At 40.3% G+C, this 26,009-nt stretch overlaps 1 pseudogene; it reads left to right on the top strand.

Annotated features, from left to right (window-relative positions):
* Window positions 1-26,009, top strand: part of LOC122147552 — a 60,205-nt pseudogene that overhangs the window by 6,733 nt on the left and 27,463 nt on the right.

Below are 26,009 nucleotides of genomic sequence, written 5' to 3'. Positions count from 1 at the left end.
TAAACTTGCATTTATGTTAGTTTTTTTCCAAAAAACACTTTATCAATATTTCTGTGCACCAGAACATTCTTGATTTAGTTATAGCATTCAGGCACTGTATTATAAAGCATCTTTTGGCTTGTTGTTTGGGCTTTGTCATAAAGCGTTCCAGAATATGAAGTTATTAAAGTGGGAAGGTTTTTTAATTTTTATTTTTTCTAACCAGATCGCAACGATCACAAGACTCATTCCTTTTTCCCTGTGATTTACTTGCACCCACTGAAATATGTCATTTAAAGCGGATAGGTCACCCAAAAATTGTAAATATGCTCACCATCAAGCCAATCCAAGATTAGGATGATTTTGTTTCTTCATCAGATTTGGAGAAATGTAGCATTGCATCACAGAGAGCTCTCACTGCAGGAACGGGTGCCGTCAGAATGAGAGTCCAAACAGCTGATAAAAACATCACAATCATCCACAGCACTCCAGTCCATCAGTGAACATCTGGAGAAAACAAAAGATGAAACAACAATCCAGCATTAAGATGTTTTTAACTTCAAATACGAGTCTATAATCCATAATAACACTTTCTGCAGACATGCAGGACACGCAGCTTTGTCTTCTCCCAGATGTTCACTGATGGACTGGAGTGTGTTTATCAGCTGTTTGGACTCTCATTCTGACGGCACCCATTCACTGCAGAGCATCCATTGATGAGCAAGTGTGTAATGGTCTTTGAGCTCATTTGAACTGCAGTATATTGATGTGTAAATGTATTTTTTGGACTTAGACGCTTTTGCAGTTTAGCTTCAGGTGAAAATGCTCTTTTCACATCACTGCGGATTTGATTTCAAAAGTTGCAGTATGTTTTTATAAATCACTGAAAAATATAAGCCTGTGCTTCACTTCTCTCCATTTCATCTGCCACCACGTGTTCACTATTTTACACACACATTGCAAACCACAAGGCTGATATTAATGTTCCGATGTTCAGTTGTGCAGTCATTTAGTTTTTGTTTGTGTTGTGTTTCTGATGACATCACAGCTGCACTGAGAAGAAATTATGTGAGAGTTTTTTTAGATGTTTGTGAACAGGAGTGTGTGTGTGTGTGTGTGTGTGTGTGTGTGTGTGTGTGTGTGTGTGTGTGTGTGTGTGTGTGTGTGTGTGGAGAATTGTGTGTGTACAGAAACAGGCTGCAGGCTTTCAGAATCCAGGTCAGACTGTAAAAATACACTTGGTGTGTGTGTGTGTGTGTGTGTGAGGTGGCTCACAGTAAACATCCATGACCAGTATACACTGACTTTAGTTTACTGACAAGAAGTTCAACCAAAATCCCGAAGTGGTTCATGTCCAGCATTAAAATCAGATGCATTAAACCACAGATTATAAACATCTGCTCTAAAGTCAACATGACATCAGGCATTCACTCTTTGTTTGCTTTCTGGATAACATGTTCTGCTCTTATTGTGCACATTATTGCATTGTCTGCTAATATAAGGTCAGCTGGTGGTGAATGTTTATATTAGCCTAATAGCATCATGGCAAATACAGCGACGATTCAATCAGATCGTAAGAGACAAAATCAAGGATTCACTCGGCGATTCTGTTTTACCAGAAATGTAGTTTTATTCATCAAGGATGCATTAAATTGATCAACAGTGAAACAAAAACATTATAATGTAAAAAAAGATTTTATATTTCAAATAAATGCCGATCTTTTTGAACTTTCTGTGAATCCTTAAAAAAAGTATCACAGTTTCCACAAAAATATTGTTCAGCACATGTGACACTGGAAGACTGTAATGATGCTGAAAAAATACATAAATGACAGTTTAACAGATTTTCACATAGAAAACAGTTGTTTTAACTTCATACAGAGATGTTTACAGACATGAAGCTTATTGTGAGTGTTTTTGAGTTGTGTTGAGCTCTTATAAGGCATAAGAGACCTTATGATCTTCATCACGCTATTCAGAGTCTGACTGAGACGCCACTGGAGACGGGCAGATGTCAGATTCACGCTTATTCATTAACAGGTTTGACGGCGCAGAGCAGTGTTTGGGTGTGAGGGTCAGATCTCGGTGACCTCTGTGCCGTTCCCATGGTGACAGGGCCCCGGGGTCAAAGGCTAATCTGTGGGAAACATGTGCCACACTGCTGCTGGTTTAAATGAGTTTGAAGTAAGGTTGACACAATACCAACATCTAATTTAAGATGAAATACCAGTGAAATTAATTATTCTTAATTTGAGTTTCGATACTTGATATGAAGAACTGTTTTCAACATTGATAATAATCAGAAATGTTTCTCGAGCAGCAAATCATCATATTAGAATGATTTCTGAAGATCATGTGACACTGAAGACTGGAGTAATGATGCTGAAAATACAGCTGCACATCACAGAAATAAATTATAGTTTAACAGAGATTAATAGAGATTAAACAGCTGTTTTAAAATGGTAATTATCAATTATTATTGGTGCTCAGTTATTAATGTATGTGTATGTGTGTGTATCGAACACAGTGATTAACTAGAAAACTGAACTTCAGGCAAGAGGGGATATGTTTTCCATCTCCTTTTTATGCACATATTGAAGTAAAGGCCAAATTAAAAAAATTCAAAAAAGTTTGTACGCGTGGTGGTTTTAGAACTGTGCGAAAACGGGTAATGCAAATATAATACCTCCATGGATTATATATGAAAATTAGTATATTAAGCGGATTCTCTACTTTTCTTAGAAAATTATTGCAGGTTTATCAGGAAGAGATGATTGTATTCTCTTTGAATTGTGGATGGAACGGTAGCTTACTCGCATCGTTATTAGGCACATTCCAATTTTTTTGGCAAACTATGGATGGAAACACGGCTGGAAATATGCTTTTGACTCACCACTTGCAGTGCGGGGAATCACAAGGATAGATCAGAAAGAAACACACCCACACAACACACACAACAACACAGGCCTTGATTCACAGGATGAAGTGTATATCTAGCCCACTGAGTGTTCTCACAAAATCTTCAAGTTCCTTCCCTTGGAATTTCTGGCTCTCTGCTCGCTTGTCTCTGTCTCTGTCTTCTTGCTCTAACTAAACTCTCGTCTCTCTCTCTATCTCTCTATCTATCTGTCTCTCGGTTTCTTTTTTTCTTTCTTTCTCTTCCTTCTGTCTTTCTCTGTTTTTTCTTTACTCTCTCCTCTCTGGTTGCTTCGCTCTCTCTACCCTATCTCGGGTGACTTCTCTCTCTCTCTCTTCTCTCTCTCCTCTCCTCCTCTCTCTCTCTTCTCTACTCTGGTCAGGTGTTATATATTGTTGTTGGTGGAGGAGGCCAGACTCTCCAGCAGGAAGGTTTTAGGAGCTATTTATGTGGGTGCAAATCATAATCCCATCATGCTCTGCGACTGCTTGAGTCTGCCCTTAGGGAAAACATCCCCAAAGCTGTCACAACCCTCTTCGTCTCTTCTGAACACTTCGCACACATTATAACCGTGGACGCTTGGCAGCTGGCCGAAAAATATCCCCTGGACAGTTGTCACAACGAGACACTAGTGAGAGACAGATGAAGTAATGCGAGGCTTCATGCTTAGGCAGAGAGAGCAGGCAGAGTCGGGTGTGTCTCAGGTCTGGTCCGTGTAAACACTCCCGATCCTTGAGCTGTCCATCCGGCACTCGTGAGTGAGTGAGCTCACGTTGGCCGTACTGGCTGAAGGCTTTTAACGACGTTTTTTTTTTTTGTTATAAAACAGTAGGTTGATCGAACTTGCACAAAACCTACCACTCCTCCAAAAACATTTTTTTGACGTATTTAAGACGCTGTTCAACTTCTTAATTTCATGCTTAGTTTGTGTTGCTTGCCACCATCTTTATAATTTCTGTGATTTTGTTTTATAATTCATTATGTGTTGAATCTTGGAGACAAAAAGGCACATCACTGCATCTTGGTTCCACAATCGCGTCTCCAACACGTCTTTAGTCTCGCTCATGCAGCAGAGAAAAGATGTCTGAGCATGATTTGATGTTTGTATTAGAATGATTTTAGTTCTCTATCTCTGCTGAGAGTGGCGGCCCCGGCTCCTGTGACTCACACACTGGCTGAAGCGCTTGTGTGTCATCTGAACACCCGTATTCGCGATCCGAAACGGCACACGCACTTGAGCTCTTGAATGCGGCGGCTTGCGTATGCGTAGTTGCTCGATTTCAAGTCGTATTTTACAGGAAACCGTTGCTCTCTTCTGGTAAGCCTCCCGCTTGGAGTAACTACAAAACGCGGAGGAGCGATCCCCGCTTGTCCCATGGTTTCGGCGCAAGCGATGGTTCATTCATCCGCGAACCCTCACCATCTCAAAAGACTTACAATAGAAAGTAATCGAGACACCCACGTGCTGGGGTTTAGGGTCTTTTCTGTGCCCCCTTTAACATGGATGGGTCTTCCGGTCTCTATTTTCCAGACGGACCTGAAAGACCACGATCAACAAGCAAATGATCTCAGGCAAAACACCTCTAACTAAGACGCGCCAGCCTGGACGTCATGCACTGTTCTTTTGATCATTGAGTACTCTAACGCATCAACCTTGCCGATAAGGTGATACTAGTCATCTTAGCTCAGCTCAGGAGATGTAATTCAGCTCACTCTCGCTACATTCATTTAAGCATCAGCTTATCTCAGGGTGTAAAAGACAAGTAATTCATTAGTTAGATGACTTGATCTTGACTTAAGGCGGTGAAGCTTAATGCAAGGCTAAAACCGAAATCGCAGTTTCGGTTTAGCTGCGATGTACCATTTCACAAAGGCCACATTTTAATATAACAATATACTGCCTTGCGTGTCTTCACGAATGATGCGGCCACTGTGCGCTTTACTTAATTTATTGATTTAATTAGTTATTAGTAGTAGGGATAATAACATATTATTAGTACGATATCTTTTATACCACAATAATTATGATCACAACATATTGTATTATCATTATATATAGGCCACTATTATAATAATATATGGATGGCCAGTTTGTGCAAGACCTTTTCTTTTTTTAAATGCATTTTAAATCACAATCGCGTAATAGCGTCTTGAAACAGTTGCAATTCACTAATCTTGACTGCACCTGACCATCAGATCGAGCACAAACGCTTGCAACTGAATTGATCTGAATAATCTGAGCTGCTGAGAGCATTGTACTACTTTTTCATAATTGATCTAATTTTTGCAACATGAACACTGTTATTTTCTTTGTTACATGGTGAGCAGTCTCCATTAATATAAACAAATTACAAGCAATAACACAATATAAATAAATAGCGTCAGATGTCTTACGATTTGAAGCTGTTTCAACGTACCGAACTTGAATACGTGAATGTAAACTACCCTCTCTTCACTGTGAATCTCACACATATATATATGAATTCCTTGCTAATCTTAATGTACCATGACGGCACCCCGACAGCAGTTTGGTTGGGTTCATTAGGCCGCGCGTCACTTGAAACCCTTTTTAAGGGTCTGATCATGTATGTATTTTGTCCCTTCGAGTGCAGATGGCCGCAGACAAGCAAACTCTCTAAACGGTGCTTCCGCCGTGTTTGCTCTGAGTACACTTAACAGACTTAAACAAAAGTCATCCCTCATTGCGAGTATCAGTTTGAGATGATATCTTTTGGTGAAATCATCCTCTTTCCTGTGCGGAATACAAGCTGAAACGAATACAGACGAGTCATGTGGAAGTTCACACACCCCGAGTGTTGTTCACAAAGGCCTTCCTTATGTAAGCACCACCTGTCTGTCGCTCTACATCGCATTGACGTGATGCATCCTTCATGGTCGGAAGATCACAGTTCCCGCCAAACACGCCTGCAGCATCTCCTTAATATAACACGCAGGGGTGGATGTTTGTTCTCCGACGGCTCTTAGCACCCAGCCGGTGTTGTAGGCGTTTCTGACAAAACACTTGTGAACTTTGACTGCACTCCGCATCTCCAAATTATTTTTCCGATAGAAAATTGTTCTTTATTTCATGTGTTGAAAAAAAAAAACAACAGACTAGACAAAACTGGCATCTGTTAACATATCGTGACCTGGTGGAGCACAAAAAACAGGTCGTCAACGGACATTTTTTCTGAAAGCTGACTACCATAATCTTTCCACTTGATGGCTCGGTTTTTTTATGAGGAACAAATAAGTTGTCTGAGATTACAACTATTCGAACAAATCTGGACATCCTTAGGGAGCCACAAAAAAATCTAATATATTGAGGACATCACCTTTAAAGGTTGTTCAAATTAAGTTCTTAGCAAATGTGCATAATTCCTGAAGCACAAATTAAGTTTTGATACTATCTTCTACGGTAGGCATGGTTTACCTAATATGCTTTAAGGGAAACAAGATCTCGCTTTCGTAATCCCTAATGATTTTTGGGCGATAAACGAAACAATCGATAATTTAAAACAACGGCGACATTATCTATTATATTACATATTATTTCATAGTAAATATATTATTGCATGTTCGTATGATTAGAAAGTCAGTCAGACCTTCTTTTCCATTGGTGCTGATTAAATAATTTAGGTGAAATAAAGCAGCAGAAATAAGTTTAATCAGTGGTCTGGATAGGGAGTTGAAGACGCTGCGGGAACACCATGACATATGATCACAGTTAATTATGGTGCCCGAAAAGATGAGTCATTTTTTCTCATTCTATTCTTTATTAAATGAACGTAAAAAAAAACAACAAAATAGATTGAATTTTACGTGAACTTTTACCCTTATTCTGTTAATTGCTTGGAATGTTTTTTTTTTCCCCCCACCCATTTTCTACCCTTATCTTGGCTTAAAATATTGAAGCATATTTAGTTAATAATTCCTAACATAATTTTTTTTTCTTTTTTATTTAGTATGACAAAACTTCTAAAAATTTAATCAGTTAATATAATGTTATTACAATTGCTATATTTAAAAAGTAAAATATATCTGTTATTTATAGATGATGAATATAGTATAATTGTATTGAATATAGTATTATATAATATTAATGTATTAATAAGGATTAAGAAGAATTTTGGCACAGAAACACGTTTTCTTCATGGAAACATGGAGAAAAACAGGGTCAGATGTTGCACCCGGCATCCTGTCTGGGTTTCCTCAAAATCCGCCTCGATTGAAACACATGGTTTTTGGGAGGATGCTGACAACATAAATGAAAGAGGTTTGGTTGGCTACAATTTGTTGTAGAAGACTAAAAAAGATGAACGTGTGGAAGCCTCAGTATTTAATAGACAGTAATTTGTAATCTGTATTCTAAACCCGGTGAAACTCTTTTAACCAGTCGCAGGCTTTCCAAACCCAACACTCCCTTCAACCCACTGAAACAGCTGAGTTAGTTTACGTGCAGGAACAAGCCGGAACAATAACATATTTGGGTCATATGTTTCCACTGCCCCACTTTTAGTCCCCCTGCAAGGCCCCGTAGCTTTCAGCCTTTCTATTGTCCTTCAATCTGGAGACACACAGGCTGAAGGCAGTGGAGGACTGTTGTGTGTTTTGAAGGACGGGTGAAGGTCTGGGTCAGTTAGTTCAATAATGACCAAAAACAACACCCTTTAGATCGGGACCGGGGAGCTTCAAGAGAGAGAACATGGGTGTAAAACTGCAGATATGCTGCTACTATTGACCTGTTCAACAGCATTTAAAGTTTATTGTGGTAAATGGAGCAAATGTTATAAATATAACAACTGACTCTTCAAAGACAGACATGTTGTGGCGCTGAGGTTGTTAATTCAGTTGTATGATTTGTTGAACCCATCTGTTCAAGTCAAATCAAGTCACGTCAAATTTTAAAAGAATCGAGTTGAATAGCAGAAGTCATGATGAAAAACGACATTACCCATGATGCGATGGAGAAGAAGAAAATTCCACCAATCAGAGTCGCTGCGAGCACTTGCATCTAAAATATCTTTCGCCCAGCCCCTTCTCATGAAGCTCCACCCACTCCCGTGAAGCTGCGGAAAATGTCGTGATCACAGTCTCTAAATGCTCTCAAAAGTACTTACATATTTGGCATATTTTTGCAATGACTACCAAAGTATTGTTTTTAAAGACATAACCAACAACTCTAAATTAAGTTTTATATTTCTTCATCATTTTATGTCAATTAACCCAATTCATGGGATGGCTGGGATACCAGCTAATAACACAGTCTCGACTGTCTGTGTATCTAACTGTGCAATAAAGTTGTTCTGTTTAGTTCACGATCGTCGGTCTTTGGTAATGTTTAACCAAATACCTTTTAATCAATCTCCACCACCTCCTCCATCATCACCCAGCTAGTTCCATGGTTCGTGGTTCTCCACCCTTCCCTCATCACTTCTTAAAATGCCAACGCGAATATTCAAAACACATCAAAATATTTTTTCCTGAATGATGTCCCCGGTGTGAATGTTGTCACATGCCTTTTCTTATTTTTACGATCATCCAGTTGTGTATGTGTTAATTTACTCGCTTTCCCGCCCTATTCGTTTTTGCGGGTGTAGGTCTCCCCAAGACATCATTTTATAAAACTATGATCTGTTCGCATATGTATATCGTTAATTCTATTACCATAGGTTTTGGACCTTGTTAAACCTTAGCTGTTGAGGCATTCTAGGGCCTACGCACCAAAGAAAAGGAAATTATCCAGTTTTTTTTTCGAAACATTTTCTTTTTTTTTTTTTTTTTTTTTTTTTTTTTTTTTTTTCTTAAACTCTAAGGGTTGATCTGGTTCGTGGAACGTAGTTGAGGAAGGGATTGTATTGTGTTTTGGTTGCTGGTTGTGTTCTTTTTGAGAGATGTGATAACGCTGTGTATGAGATGTTGCTTGAAATTAAGATGTTCGTGTAATACTTGGGATTGTTGTAAACACGCTCCTGTTAGAGAGGAAAGTAGGCCTATTTTTACCTCTTTCCCATAGGAAACTGGAGTTGTATAGGATTGAATGATTGGAAGCGATCAATTAAATTAACCTGGAAAAGGAATGTTTTTCTCTCTACCCCACTACAGTGGGGCTGCATATAAGATTGAGACGTGAGACGACGTAGAGGAGTTCGAAGTTTTTTTATTTTCCTTTTGACCCAAGTCAGTGGGTCTGAGTCCATGGGAACTGTAAATGAAATATGTGGCATAAAATGGCTACGATCTGCGCAATTTGGGCCGGATGAAAACTACATGCTACATGATCCTCCCGACTCGACAGACTGAAAAAAACAACTATAGGATTTGCACTTACTGTATCGGAAGTAGACAAGCCTGGACCATCTGTTGGCATGATGCTTGTTCGTAAAAACCCTTGGGCAGGGATGGTAAATTAAGCACCCGCACAACGGCCAACTGCAGGGGGTGATTTGTGTTGTGGCGGGTAAACTCGCGTTCACTTACCGGCCAACCGTGGTGGGTTGTGGTAAAATAAAATCAGCAGACTTTTTCACCTGGACGGTGGACAAAAAAGTTCACTTTCCATCCCTGTGTGGGTGTACAACACGCAACAAAGTGTATCTCTCATATCATCCGAAGGCAGCTCCAGGGAGAAAGGCGGGTTGTAAAACGGGGCTCGAAAACGGCGTGTTGCTGCCCAGTACAGTGTTTGCAGCTGAAGTAGGGCCGCTGGCGGAGGCATGATATATTCGTTGGTTGGTACAGTACGTTGTTATACCACGCGCCTCATGATATACTCCAAGAATCTAGCGAGATTCCCAAATCTCCCTCACATGCGTGAATAGTTGAATTTATCGCGCACAAAATTTCCGCATTACTGTCACGTTCTCTTTCAAAAACCCTGTAAGTTCATGTCTCTCCATTGCATTTTGCAAACATTTAGAGCTAGATTATGATGGACAGTTTGTGTTTATCTTAGTTTTAACGGTCTCCTTATCGGAATAAAAGCAACAACTCACAAACAGAATTATCGTTTGTGTCTAACAAAACGGATGTCCGGGGGGATGCATGTTTGTTTCCAGTCTTCAAAGTGCGCCTACTTTTCCAGAAGTTGTTACACTGTTCATTTTTGTTTGTAGAAACAAACATTGTATCGTTACACATGTTTGACAGCCGTGGCATGACTGAGACGCGTATAAAAATATGTATTAAAACGCTGTGCGTTCATTTGCGGATGGCGCAAAAGTTTGCGAGCAGAGAGTCTCTTCAGTGTACCCCAGTGTGAACAGGGGACCTTTCCCCCATGTGTTCCCTCAACACAAAAAACAAAAAAAGAAATATACAATGATACTGGTGAAGATCCTTTACGTTGGAAGTAAAATACAAACCATGAGTAAGGGCATATGAAAAACTGTTTAGAATATCGCAAAAAATGTTTCTGTGCATTAAAAAAAGGTGAGTGCAGTGTTATCATGCGGTTTGGCTGCGGAGTTCGAGAGAATTGAGCTACTTCAGCAAGAGTCGCCTGTTTTCAAAAACCTAGGTAAGCCTGCCTAGCTAGGCAGCATTGTTGAGCTATCACTGAAAGAGAAAATGTCAGTATGTCATTGTGAGCATTGAGATTATAAATCAACTGATTAGGAATTGTCGATCTTGTAGTATCTAATTTCACATGGCAGTTACACAGTTCGTCGGTTTAAAAAACAAGGAAAGTGGGCCGGAGTTAAAAACATTGGAGTGGCTGGGTAGATTTGAAATCACAGCCACAATGGCCAGTGGGACAAACAATTAATGCCATCCATGACCTGGGTTGCTAGCTTGTTTTATTTAGCAGAAGTAAGTTACTTTCAGTTTTAGTTGTGAAACTATCGAGTGCGCCTCATTACCTTTGTGAAGTTGCAGATGTGACCTAGTTTTGCCACAGGAAGTATTACACGTCTTGTTTTGTTTTCTAGAGAAAACACAGCAAATTGCCTTCATCCTTTTCTGTAGGGGACACACACCTGGCTTTATCTGTTCGCTGCGGGACTGAGTTTGTCTATTGTGCCTGAAGAGAAGGTCCCTGTGTGTGTGTTGGCCCAAAGATGCTGATGCCGTTGAGTATGCACAAGTTTACAGTCCTCTTGCGGTTATCATGCAGACCGATGTCTATACATTATTAAAAATAAAAAAGCATTTTTTGTTTTTGTTTTTTTTTTATTTAGTATGTGGCTGAATGAAGCTTGTTTGCACAGATAACATGATATAGTCACAAGACAGCAAGAAGAACAAATGATGAATGAACATAAATGATTCCTGTCTTGCAGGTTAGAAAAAGGACATTCTGAGATCTTCACAACTTGAGGGGCACACCACACAAACTATGATAGATGCAATCAGTTATTGATAAGAATATACTATAGGAAACAAAGGGGAGTGAAAAGGACCTTTGTAAACAGGAATTGTAAATTGTATGATTGTCTTGTGATAAATATAATGTGTTTCTCATATTTATGATTATGAAATAACAGCCCATCTTGCAAAGCTAACCTAATTTGTTAACGTTAAACTAAATCTTTTATGAAAAAATGCATGTCAGATTGTAGCTGACTATCATCCAGATTCAAAATAGTGCAGTACAAAATCAGGCTTACTGAAATTTTTTCAATGAGAACTGTCATGTGTAGAACACATCACTGTGACACTAGTAGTCCTTTTGTAGGGACTTCAGGCCAAACTAATCACCTTTTGTCTTTGTCCTCTGTGTAGGCATTCCGTAAGATCAGCCTAGATGACCTACGGAAGGCATACATTGTAAAAGATGTTACAGGCAATATATCCTTCACCGCCTTACTAGACCAGGAGGAGGCCTTAGTAGACAACACCTACCAAGGAGCACAGCAGAGATTGCTGAACCAGCGTCACATCAAGAGCAGCGGCCTGCTTCCTGTACCTTGAGCGATGTTCTTGATGGAGTGGTTGAGAACTTCATCATTGCTGCGGGAAATCCGAGACATACCGGGAAACACTGAATGGACTCCTACCTTTTGGCTCTGCCAGACGACTGTTTGGCAAGAAAGCAGTGCGCAAACGTCCAGCCCATCCTTAATGTGATTCTGGCTGGCCTGCAGGCAGCTGACTGTACAGGGAAGCTGCTATCATGCAGTCTGGACTAAAAACATGGCGGTTGACGATGGAGGATTTCAGAAAGAAGAAGATGGACATTCTCTCTAAGTTGCCGTATTGATGGACTTGGCTTAGTACTAAGATCATATTTCACTCCCACAGCTGTGCTGAATGGCTTGGCTGGATGTTAAACCCACTGCACCACAAAAACTACCTTTGCCAATGCAGCCAGACAGGGACATCGAATGTATGGCCATCGATTTACACGTGCAGAGCAAAGCAGCTTAAGCCTCTACGACGTGCAGGGAGTTTGACCTACCATCCTGATCAACTCGAACCCGCAGATTGAGCCCTTTATTCGTGCCCTTTGGATGGTGTGGAATGGCCCACCTGCTAAAGACTCCCTTTCCCCTTCAATGCGCCAAACGAACAGGAGGTTACGGTCCAACTACTGGTCAAAGCGGGGCTCACGTCAGCAATTGACAGGATGACCCCGCATTCATTGCATTTTGACAAACGGCCTTGGGAACGCGGAGGACTCAATTCGAAAACCTCTATAGATAATGGCGCTTCTGTTAATCATAAACTGACTCCAACGGGAAGGAGAACTCTTTAGCCAATGCTGCATACAGCGGAGAAATCTGGATGTGCGTGAACCTTCTTATCTCCAGGAGAGCCAACATGGAGTTGGAGGACAGCCATGGACAGACAGCACTATACGCTGGCAGCTAGACAGGGCCACACCAAGGTGGTCAACTGTCTTCATCGGGTGTGACGCTAACATCAATAACACACAGACCATGACGGGTGGACCGCCCTTAGGTCTGCAGCCTGGGGAGGTCACTGGAAGTTGTGTCTGACGCTCCTGTATGCAGGGCTGCAAAGTGGACTGTGCAGGATGCTGACAGTAGGACTGCCCTGAGAGCTGCCGCTTGGGGGAGGTCATGATTAGAGATATTGTCCGTCAACCTCCTTCAGCACGGAGTCCGAAGTCAACAAGGCAGATAATGAAGGACGAAAACGGCGCTGATCGGCTGGCATTCGCGTACATGGGTCACAGAGAAATTTGTAGAGCATCTGTTGGATCATGGGGCTGAGGTGAACCATGAGGAGGAGGTGGTATGGCAGGACAGCACTCTCCGTCGCTGCTGCTCTTGTGTGCCAGGCAGCAAAAAGGCCACGGTTGCCGTTTGTGAGCTTGCTGATCGGACCGTGGAGCCGAGGTAGACCACTGCGACAAAAGACTGCAGACCCGCTTCTTGTGGCTGCTACGAGGCACATGTGGATGTGGTTGATCTGCTTCTAGAAGGTGGAAGCGGATGTTGATCACACTGATAACAATGTGAGGGACGCCTCTGCTTGCTGCAGCGTCTATGGGACACGCTTCAGTGTCAAACACTCTGCTTTGTCTGGGGGTGCCAGGGTGGCAGCAGGGACAGTATCGACAGTGAAGGCAGGACTGTGATGAGCATTGCATCCGCACAGAGGGGAACGTGGAGGTTGTACCGAACTCTGCTGGACCAGAGGACTGGATGAAAACCACAGAGATGACGCAGGCTGGACGCCGCTGCACATGGTTCGCTTTTGAGGGACACAGACAAGTTGTGGATGCTCTCATTGAACAAGTGCCACGCTGGCACAGAGTTGACAACGATGGACGTATCCTTGATTCTGTCTGCTCAAGACGGGTCATTAGGGACTGTGTGCACATCTACTGGAGAGCAAGTCATGTATTGACCAGTGAACCAGAGAGGGTACGATGGGAGAAATGCTCTACGAGTTGCAGCACTTAGGGGAACAGAGACATCGTGGAGTTTGTTGCGGCGAGCCATGGGGGCCGATATGACTTTCAAAGGATGCAGATGGCTCGCCCAACTCTTTACATCTTGGCACTTGAGAATCAGCTAGCCATGGCGGAGTACTTCTCGAAAATGGAGCCAATGTTGAAGCCAGTGATTGGAAGGGAGAACGGCCTTACATGTGTCGTGTTGGCAAGGCCATGTAGAGATGGTCAGATTACTGATCAATACCACATGCGGATGTGAACTCATGTGATAATGAGAAAACGGTGTCCACTTCTCCAGTCGGCAGCTTGGCCGTGGTCACACAAAAGATTGTTCAATACTTGATAGTGAAAATGGCACCGTGGTAGACCACACATGCACTCAGGTGCTACAGCTCTGGGCATTGCCGCTAAAGAGGGGACCACATTGATGTGGTTCAGACTTCTTCTAGAGCATGGTGCAGATCCAAAATCACTCTTCGCGGAAAATCAGTTTGGACGCACTGCATGAGAGTGGCCAGCCAAAGGTGGTCACACCTCCATAATCAAACTCTTGGAAAAAATACGGCGCCACCAGTCTCAATGGCTGCAAACCCGTCTCCAGTTCAACACCATGGAGCCAGCAAAAAACGCCCCGCTTCGGTTACTGGGATAAGTACAGTCACTCACTATAAAGTCCAGCAAGCTCTGGAAGCAAAGGAGCTGGCGACGTGCATTCTGCAGGGCAGTGAGGACCAATCCAATGGACACTATTCATGCTTTCAGCTCACCATCTGAGTCTCCAGACTCAACGTGGACCGGAGCAGAAGTCCTCCCTCTCTAATAACTAACTCAAAAGTTCTAAGAAACTCTGCCAGCTGAGGACCACTTCATCCACTGCGACTTGGCCCAGACTGTCCCCATTGACAGCGTCCATGCCCTTTTTTTATTGAAACAGATACAGCAGCATTTCACTGCTCGCAGTCGCAGAAGTCGTCAACCACCAATCGTTTCTCCCTCCTCACCACCAGGTCCATCGGCACTCAGCCTGGCTCTCTCACACCAGCGAGTAGACTGGAGTCAGGTTCAAGCCAGGCCTCAAGTCCACCAAAGCGTCTAAGAATGGCCAAAAACTTCTCAAACAAAGGAACATCTGGTGAGAAGAAGAAAAGCAAAGAATGGCTCCGATTTCACAGAGCCAGGTTCTTGAGTACGAACTTACCCCAATTTGATATAAAGGCTTGTGCTCAATAAGCCGAGCGTCCAACATTGCAGTTTAAAGATCCTCAGTGTAAGATCATGGTGGGAAGATCCAGCACTCTGGATTCTGTCCAATCGCAGGAGCAGTTCTACATTCAGCCCCAGAGCTGTGCAGAGAAGAAGAGACGGAAATGGCATTATGGACAACCCCCAAATACACACCATGACCAGGGAAACCCGGTTTTTTCTTGGGCGAGTTTCAAGTCCCCCAGAAAACTGTTTTCCCAACGGGGGCCACCAGGACTTTCCTGGACAGTTACCCCAGTAGGGGAGACTGAATTAAGCTTGAAACAAGCCCTACAGCTCCAAATTGAAACGGGATCAGACATTCTTGGGTTAAACTGCCCAAAAAAAGAGAACGCCTCTTAATAACTGGTGAGTACATGACATATTTAAAGGACTATTGACACCGTAGCTAACACGTTAAGAGGATTTTGTGGCGCTAAAAGCACATTTGTAATTACATTCACAGTATTATTAGATTGTCATGTCGATTTACAGTGTATTATTACATAAAGCGCTGTAATGTTTGTTAGCGGCGCTGTTTATAGTGGTGATTCGTTTATATAAATACATCAGATATATAGAGTCACACAAAGCTTTTGTCTTTTAATAAACCTTGTCAGTGGTTCTTCAAACTATGGATACATGTACCACACAACTTCTAAATGCCTACTGTTTGTGGTATATTTTTGGTTTTTAGAATCTCTTCTACTGCCAAGGGCAGCGTGAATATCTAAGCAAACAGGAATACTAGTTAAAAAATCTGGTTCTTGTTATTAAATACGTGTGTGAGAATGCCAGTAACTTCTCAAATACTGACTCAATAAGTTTTGATGCCATGGGCTTTCAGATGTCTTAATCCTAATTCGTCATTCAGAAAGAGACTGTGCCAAACGACTCAAACGCGTTCACCCGCAAAAGAACTGAAACCAATTTCTACACTTCTCTGTTGGAACATCTCAAGAAGAAAGGAATGTGAGAGAACCGAAGAGGGATTATGCCGAGCGGGGATGCAAATTCATACTTGTGCCTGTCGATGCTCCAGCCTGCTTGTGGTGGACCATGATGCACACAGACGCTTTTAATTAATGCATTAATATTAATAGGCAGTGGATGCACTTTCTTCCTTTGTTTTCTTTTTTTTTAAAACTCTAAAAAGCTAAATTGTATTTAGTAAGTTTTTTTTTTTGCATTTAAATGCTTTGTTTGTTTGTTTATCAGAGTTTACTTAAAAAAAGAAATGGTAAATTTTTCTGTTGTTTTTGTCTTGAGCTGTATAAGTGCAACTGACCGCAATGTGCCGCTGGAGTACGTTGTTTGTCCTTTGGGACAGATATCGCAAAACTCTCCGTCGTTATTCAACGTCTTTGAATCTCTTACCGTCTCCATTAGTCCTTCGGTCTACTTTGCACTCATAAATCACGAAACCAGTCTTAGTTACTGACTCTCGCCATATTTATTTTGGAGAATAAAGCCGACCTTCCGGTGTGTGCTATATTTGCTAATATCATGGTGCTGTGTTTTGACATTGCCTATTATAATATTTTTTTAATTATTATTTTTATTTTAACTCGTATTATGTTTGTAGCATATATTGATTGGCCTATTAAAAAAGAGTAACTCTGGCTTTACCATACTCATATAATTTAGTCCCTGTGGGACCTGTCTATTGTTGTTTGTTTCCTCTATTACATTTGCAATTTAAACTACCGATAGTGTATCGTTTAACTAGAGGTTGGTGTAAATGCAGAGTTCTCAGCGATTGAAGAAAAGGCAACAAGCCGCATCCTATGAGGGTTAGAATGTGGTGGCGGTGAGGAAAGCGTGCAGGCGACGTCAGGACTTCTGATGATAAGGTCAGCGAAAGGTCATTGTGCTTTTTATCATTCAAGCAGCAAACCGCAGTAATATTGGATTTCAGGACAGGGTTTGAAATGTATACTCCTCAAGCCAAAGTTTAAAAACAAAAAAAGCCCTCGGTCTTGTTGGAAGCGGATCTCACAGTCTCCGAGCCGCGGGCTCTCGTGGGGGAGGGAGAACGGGGCGGGTGTGGAGTGGATTTCAGGGACATCTGTTTGCTAGGAGAGGGAGACTCTCAGTAAGGCCATATTGGGGTGTAACTGGCATCAGAAAACGCTTGTCCTCTGAAGAATTACAGACAAAGACACTTTTATGAAGCCAAGACACAAGGACAGACTGAGAATGCGTCTTTTAAGATGGACAGATGAACCCTGGACAGTATTCAGAAATCTCAAGCCATCTTGTTTGCACCGAGTTATTATTATTATTTGTTTTTTTTCTCCTTTGTTCAGCTGTTTGGTTCTGAGCCTTGGAGTGTTCATTTCAAGAGAAGATTGATTGTAAAATAGTCTGACCGTGTACATGAAAAAAATTTCACATTTTTTTTGAAATTCAATTTCCTGTATTTATGAGCTGGATTTTCTGACATATTTAAAGTGCTTAATAAAACATATCTGCTTTTCTGCCAAAGCAATTCATTACAGTAATTTCTCTTCATTGGCTCTGTTCGATCATTGCTCTTTGCTTGATTTGACAAAACAAAAACCCACAACACTTACCACTGAAAAGATGGGACCTGCGGAGCATAGAAAGCCCCGTGGACAGATTCGAGTCGGGTAAGCATCATGCACTCTTGTCTTTACAAATATCAAAAATCTACGTTTAGATTAAAGCAAGCTTGTCCAGGGCCAAAAACCATTGTTTTCTCATCCACTCATCATATTTGCGCTTATGGGCATATTTTGCTGCTCATAACAACTGTTGTTCCCACTAGTGGACAGAAAAACATCCATTAGCCAAACCTAAAGTGTTTGTTTTATGGCACTAAACTATTTGCAATCTGTAGATTCAAAAAAGTTTGTTGTCTGCCACTTCAGCGCCATTGTACACACACCCAACAATTTAGAGTTTTATGCCTCTATATATTCTGATGTTTTACTGACGGGTTTGTTCATCTATCATTCACACTGATTTATACAACATTTTATGACTACAAAAATGTAAAACTGACATATCTTAAAAGGCTGAGAGTTTGTTTTCTTCCACTTCAGCAGCACGTAGAGGCCACCAAAACTTAGAGTTTTATTCCTCTCTATATTCTGAGGTTTTTAGAGGGGTTTGTGATATATCATTCACACTGATTTATACAAAAATTTTATTTCTAAAACATGGTTAATTTTTATTTTTTCCTGTCTGTTGACAGAATTTTTGATCTATGTGATAAATCCAGTATCCTCCTCTGGAAAAAAAACTTTTAACAAGATGAACCTGGCTTTATCCAATGAATCAGATGTATGTGCTGGAAACGTATGCAAATCATAGTGCAGATTCGCACACTGCCTTATTTGCCATATTTATAACATAAGACCTTCCAGGAAATGTGTCCGTGCGCAATAGAAAATCGAAACTGTCATTAATCGACTCCGGGAGTACACGATCCATGGTGCTGCCTTAGACCGTAGCCCCATATAATCTCCCTTTCCGCATTCCACCTGTAACTGTCTTGCCTTAAAATCTTTCCAACACCCACGTTTGTCTATACCTCCAGTCTCACCCCCCACGAGCTAAGTTCCACCAGTGTTTTGATATGGGCTGCCCTGCCGGTCCCGATTCAACCACAAAGCCCACGCTCTAGCCCCACCCACCATGACAAAAAATGCTTGGTGTGAAGTTTTTACCCCGCGTACAGTTCAAGAATAGACTAGATCCTCCTCACCGAACCCCCCCCCCGAAGACATTTCAAAGCGATATGTCTGACAGCTTTCACACGTGAAATACCTCTGTGGCTTCGCCTTTCCACAGAGGTCCGGATGGGATAAGAAAAGCCGATTCGGATCCAAGTCCGCCACTGAGCCACTCAGTGTTAGCGTGACCAAACTCACCCCCACATAGCATCATCAAACAAATAACTGTGAACCACACCCCTGACCCTTCCCTGCGAAACCTCACGTCTATCAAGCACTATTTGCTACCCAGTATGTCCTGAAATCGCGATATTTTTTCTTTTTGGCCAACAACAACAAAAATATTGCATAATATCTAAAACTATTTGTTCATACATTAGAAATATACATGACCACCTCGGGCGCTCGTCTCCACACCCACCAGGTCATTTGCTTTACACCAGTAGCTTTGTGTAGGCAGTATTTCTGAGCACTACTAGCACACTTATCTATGGCTTTCGCGTGCGTTACAGGTCATCCCAGCCACCAAATCCAGGCCGGGTTTGATATCACGAAAGAACCAGTGATGTTTGGACAGTCAGAGCAAGGCAAACCTGCTGAGACACGTTACGTGCTTGAACCTGCATCACGAGTTAGATTTTCACGAAGAACCTTTCTTTTTATCTTCTGACACAAAGCTGTCGTATGATTTCATAAGAATTGGAATAAAGCCCATGACTCATAATAAGTAATGGTATGGTTGCTTTTCCAAACTATCGGAGTAAGTTGAAAGTTGGGACAAATATTTGGACAAAGTTTTAAACAACATACTTGAGTACTAGTAAGATCAGACAACGTGTTTATATTAGATAATTATTAAAGTGACTCATTCTACTTAAAACAAAAAACGTGTTCAACTCTATATAATATATTTTTTTTTTCCAACGTTTGTTAAAGGGGTTTGAACCAAAAATGTGACCATTCATTATCATTTACTCACCTTTAATGTCAGCCTCCAAACCTGTAATATACTTGAAGAACATTAAGGTCCAAAACAATGTTGGACCCCATTGACTTCATGTAAATGGTATTTCTCGTCACAAGGTGTTTTAGTAAAATGATGATTGAATCGTGGGACTGTTCTCTGTAAGGGTGTTGTTGCAGCCCTTAGAAACGGCATAAAGCTCTTCGAGAACTCTAAGGAATCTGACAGAAGTGAAGCTGGATGGAGCAGCAGCAGATGCTGGTAGTATTACTTCCAGCTTCCTCAGTGGCTGTCCATCGTATGTCCTGCGGTGAGGGCTCGATTATAGCCGCAGTCCGGAGCTGCACGTGGCATCCGTAGGTTGAGGGGCTGCAGCGCAAACCTCAAACATTTAACTGAGCCATGTCGAAATGTTTCCGTTACGCTGACCCGACAGGATTTATGGGCTACGTTGATGCGGGCCCACGAACAAACCGCAGGCAAGTGCACTGCGGAAAATTCTCGCACCTGCGCCCATTCAGATTTAATGATGTGCAGGATTTTCAATCTCTGTTGTCTGTCTGGGTTTTATCTTTAAATAAAAAACTATGACAAAAATTCTTTGTTAATTGAAATACAAAACAAAATCTAAATATTATAGAGTGAACCATTATAACTATATTAAATTTGATATTTTAAAATAAAATAGGAAAAAGTAAGACATTTATTTTATATTAGTTATTTAGTTTCTACTTGCATGTATTTATTTTTATTAATTAGGTAAATATTTGTATATCTAATCTACTTTTATTATTTTTTATTTTCACATTTAGTTTACTCCTAAAATAACTGAAACTGAAATAAAATGTATAAAAAACTAGATGCTTAAACACAAAACTCATTAGAAATTCGCTGAAAAAATGCATAACAAAATTACTTCAAAATTTTAAACTTAAAATTTAAATTAAGGAGACTACATTTCAAAATATATAATAAAACTGTAATTCAGTATCTCAACAACGATACTTAAACAATACTGCGGTAACTCAAAATAATTTTTATGTTGAAGCACTAAATTATTATTTAATTATGGACATTAAAAACTAAAACTGAACTTTTAAAAAATGTAATTAACTGAATATACAAAATATAAAAAATATTGAATCACCAAGAAGAAGTTATAAATGATTCTAAAATAGCACTGATTGAGCTGCTGATAACATGGTTTATTATTTCCAAATACATTTACATCTTTCCTTACAAAATATAAAGTGATGTTTTGACACCTCATCGCACTCTTTAAACGTGATCTATTTCAAGGAATATACATTAATCTGCCAAATTATTTCCTTATATTGTTTAGATTGACAAAAATAATTGACACATATATATATATATATCTTTTAGTGTATCTGAAAAAGCTCTTAGTCTTCATGGACAGAAGAGAGAGAAGAAACAAATTCAGTAATCAGTAAAGCTGTGAGCAGAAACGGTCAAGAGTACTCTGAGGAATCTCCATATCTCAAATAGCTGTGTGTGTGTGTGTGTGTGTGTGTGTGTGTAAAAAGGAGCATGTGTTCAGAGTTGAGCTGAGGATATCGTCTCTGCATACATGGTGTGGACGAATTATAGCTGCTCCATGCAGCAGAACTTAGTTACTGGCACTTCCTGTAGTTCATCAATAATAATATTATTAACATTGAATAATATCATTGACACACACACACACACACACCAGTCTGTTAGAAAGGCCTGAGACAAAGGTGGGGTGTGTTTAAGTTTCCTGATGCTTGTAAGCGTCTCTTGATGTGCTGCTGGAGTGAGGAGGGCCGACTGTTAGTGTGTGTGTGTGTGTGTGTGTGTGTGTGTGTACATACCAGGTGGCTACTCAATACAAACTGAATAATTTAGTAGATGGCATGATGTCACGTGGTCATATCGATTTTAACTCTCTTTAGCTGTATACAGCTGCAGTCCAGGATTGTGCACAAATCAGAAATTAAGAATTGGAGCCTGCAGTGCTGAAAGGCGTGATTTTTAAGTAGGCAAAAGGAGGAAAAATGAATTCTAATACTTGGTTTGAAATTAAAGGAATAGGAATTTACTGGAATACATCAAAAAACTTTATTAAATTTCAGGTTGTGTTAACTTTCTTTCTGCAAATTAATGATCGGTTTGCCTCCTCAATCAATTCGAATCTACATACAACAACATGCAACCCACAGACATTTTCTCGATGTCACCCATTTGCTTGGAATACTTCTATACTATAAATATATAAAACTAAGGAATGAATGGTGATAATTTGATGTGTAAGTATCTATTATTTTCATAGTCTAATCTCTTCAGATTGTAAATAATCCCAGACTAATAAAGACAGAAGCATTGGCCGGTTGAAATCCATCCCTCATACGTCTGTCTGCATTCATTACTGTAATCGTTAAATGCTAAGACATGACCATGACCCTGGGCTGAACGCACAGGTCAGAGGTCACACACAGGGTCAGACCAATAGTGTGCAGTGTGTGTGTGGTGTCAGAGCGTTTACCCTTGTGGCTCGTTTCCTAAAATCAACGCTTCTGTCTGGTTTTGTTTCACAGTGTGGAAATTCTAAATTACTCATCGGCCAACGATAACAGAAAATGTCTTTAATATCAAACACTGAAATTATTAACACTGGCTATATGTTAAAACGTCCATTTTATTTGCATAATCCTAAATATCCCTTGATTATACAGTTATTATTTTGCATTTCTTTCCTGTTGTTCAGTATATGGAAGCCCCTGTTTCTCATACTGGAATTAAAAAAAAAGGTAATAATGACACCTTATCTCACAATTTGACTTTATTTCTCGCAGTTGTGAGGTTTTTATCATGCAATTCTGAAGATAAAAAGTCATAACATTTTTACACATTTTTATTCATTGGTGGGAACAGGCTTAAACACACCAACTGGAAAGTAGTTGGATTCTCCTTCACATAGTGCTCAGAATTGGACGTCAAGAGGGGAGAGAAGTGTGTGTGTGTGTGTGTGTATTGTGTTTGTTTGTGTGTGTGAGAGGAGAGATATTGTGTGTGTGTGTGTGGGTGTGTGTGTGTGTGTGTGTGTGTGTGTGTGTGTGTGTGTGTGAGAGAGAGTGTGTGTGTGTGTGTGTGGGTGTGTGTGTGTGTGTGTGTGTGGGGAGGAGTGGCTCAGATTGGCTGGTGTGTGTTGAATTATGTCACTGGTTAATTCGGAGCTCATCAGCTCTCAGTGTGAATCCACTCTGTGTGTGTGTGTGTGTGTGTGTGTGTTCTTCTGTTTGTGTGTGTGTGTGTGTGTGTGTTCTTGATCTTTTCTTGTGGTTTTGACTGGGTTTCCAGATATCACTACTAACATGATCACAATCATATGACGTTATGCAGGGGAATAAGGAGAGACGAGTGTTTCAAGAACTGATAATGTCTGCTCTCTGTGTGTTTGTTGCAAATGAAACACGTTCTCTCTTATTTTCACGTCTGTTTGGTTTTCTCTCAGAATCGCAGTGTTTTATGTCACCGCTGAGTATGTTTACTAAACATACGCGACACTGACGTCTGCTGTGCAATCATGTTGTCCATGAGCTCCTCCATCACGGTGAAAAATCAGAGAGACTCAGGTTTGACTTTACCACCATATTATTTTCTGCTATTCAAGACTAATAATATCTATCCTTGTTTACCGGACAATCCTCATTACCTCACGAGACAATGTCATTTTAGTTTTAATTTAATTGTAATTTTGTTTGTTATTTTATTTTGCTATTTTGATTTTAATTCCAAGCACAAAATTACATGAAACGGGCAGCTCCCACCCTCCTACTCTCACCTCAGGACAAGAGATTACTTTTGTGCGGGAAATTTGTGCGTGTGTGTGTTCGTTCGTGAGGTGATGTGTGTGTGTGTTGTTGTGATGTGACAGTTTTGACTGTGAGGTGTGTAACCCTGTGTGTGGGTGTGTGTGAGGTTGCCTGTGAGAGGTGTGGTGGTGTGTGTGTGTGTGTGCGTGTGAGAGACGTTGACTGAAGTGTGTGTGTGTGTGTGTGTGTGGGGTGTGTGTGGGTGATGTTGTCTGTGTGACGTGAGTGAGGGACGTGTGTGTGTGCATATGCATGTCGTGTGGGAGGTTGACTGTGAGGTTGGACTGTGAGGTGTGTGTGTTTGGGGTTTGTGTGTGTGTGTGTCGTGTGGTGACATGAACGTGGCGCGTGTGTTGTGTGTGTGTGTGGTTGGTGTGTGACATTGGCCGTGAGGTGTGTGTGTGTGTGGTTGTCACCTCTCAAATGTCATAATGTTGGCATAAAGCAGCAGGTGAGAGGCAGTGAGAATGTCAGTTTGTTTCTGAACGATTGGTCATTTCAATGATTTTACGTATCATCATGTAAAAAAAATTATCAGCTTTTGTACTTAGATAAAGTGTGAATCATTGTGCATCAGGTTGTGTGACATTATGAATTCTAAAGAAAAAATATAGAAAACAAGAGTTTCGTAAAACTTGATCTTATTATTATATCTACGAAAGAAGAAATACTTGACAAATAATAGTTCATTAAACCCATATTCTATATATTATATAGACGATCAATAGCTATACTCTCAATATATAGTTTTATAAAGACCCTTATATAATAGATATAATATAATAAATCTAATGCAATAATAACCCTTTGTCTAAATAGTTTTACCTTTTTTGAGTCATAAAGGCCATAGAAAACATTTTCTTGTAAAACATGCTCCAGTAATATATTTATTGGCTCATTGCCTTTATTATTTTGAGTATTAATAATTATTGATACGAATTAGCTGTTTATTTCAGTGTAAGTTATTTTGATATGTTCTTTCTGTCATTTTTTAAATTGTTATATATCGTATTTTATTCATTTTTAGTCGTCATTTTGGGTAGTTTTTTTTTCTAAACGTATTCACCTTAGTTTTAGTTTCTAAGGAAGTTTGTTTAAGTTTTTCATCTGATAATTGATCCCATTTGTTTGGCAGTTTTATATTTCAGTTTACTGCAAAACTGTACTACATTTAATCTGGAATTACACTTACAAGTCCTACTATAGTTTATGCGAAAATGTAACTTTCTATTCAGTATTTACTCATCTTCATGTTGTTCTGAATTTCTTCTGTACTGAGAACATGGTTTAGGAACTTCAGAGTCATGTCGGAGGGACTGTTATGATGATTTTGAATCCTGAACGCTGCTGTCCTCATTCACTGTGAGCAGGACTTTCCTCAAAAATAGATTTGTTGTTCTACACAGAAGAATGAATATTGGGTTTGGAAGGACGGGAGGGTGAATAAACGATGACAGGACTATCATTCAGACAATGCAGTGATTGAATAACCTGCGCAGGTTTATGGAGATTGTTTGGGAGTCAGATGGATGTTCCAGATGTCTGTCGGCCCCCTGGCGCAGAGGCGGAGGGAAACCGGATCCTGCCTCAAACCAGAACCTGAGAGGAAAGAAACCCAGAACGTGAGATGGATCAGATTTACAGGAGGAGCAGAAAACACAGCGCTATCAGTTTTATTTTTATAATGTTTCTGTTTTCATTTTCAAATTCTAGTTAAAGTTTTAGTAATTTGTGTGTATATATTCTTGTCTTTATTTATTAGCTTTTAAAAAATATATATATATTTTTACTACATCAAGATAAACACAATGGAAATACAGAAATATTGCCATGCCAAAGTTTGTTTTTTTACAATACAATATTTATATATTGTGAATATATGTTTTTTATATTTTTAATTACAATAATCTTTGTTTTATTTATAACTTTGAAAAATATTTTACCATTGATAAAGTTTCTGAGTAAGTAACAAGTTGCCGGTGTTATTTTGATTATTTTTTATGTAATGTTTATAGTTTTAAAATTGAATTGACCTTTAGTTTAAGGTGTTTATATTTTCAGTTTTCATTGTAAGATTATTTTACGTTTGAGCTAATTTTTATGTGGTTTTCATAAATTGTGTATTTTTTAGAAATTTTACTTTGGCAAGTAGCTGAATTTATTTATTGATCGGGTAATTGTGTGTGTGTAGGTGCCTGAGTGTGTGGTGTTGTGCTGTGTGTGGTGGTGTGTGGTGTGTGTGTGTGTGTGTGTGTGTGTGTGATGTGTGAGAGAGAGAGAGAGAGTGTGTTGTGTGAGGTTGTAATAGAGAGAGAGTGTTTGTGTGTGAGAGAGAGAGCTTGTGTGTGTGTGCTGTGTGTGGGTGACTGCTGTGTGTGAGCAGAGAGAGAGAGAGAGGTGTGTGTGTGTGTGTGTGTGTGTGTGAGAGAGAGAGTAGACGTGTGTGTGGTGATGTGTGCGTGCGTGCGTGCGGTGTGCTGGG

The sequence above is a fragment of the Cyprinus carpio genome, chromosome A14 (assembly GCF_018340385.1).
Source record: "Cyprinus carpio isolate SPL01 chromosome A14, ASM1834038v1, whole genome shotgun sequence".
Lineage (NCBI taxonomy): Eukaryota > Metazoa > Chordata > Actinopteri > Cypriniformes > Cyprinidae > Cyprinus > Cyprinus carpio.
This window is presented reverse-complemented; position numbering and strand designations above follow the sequence as displayed.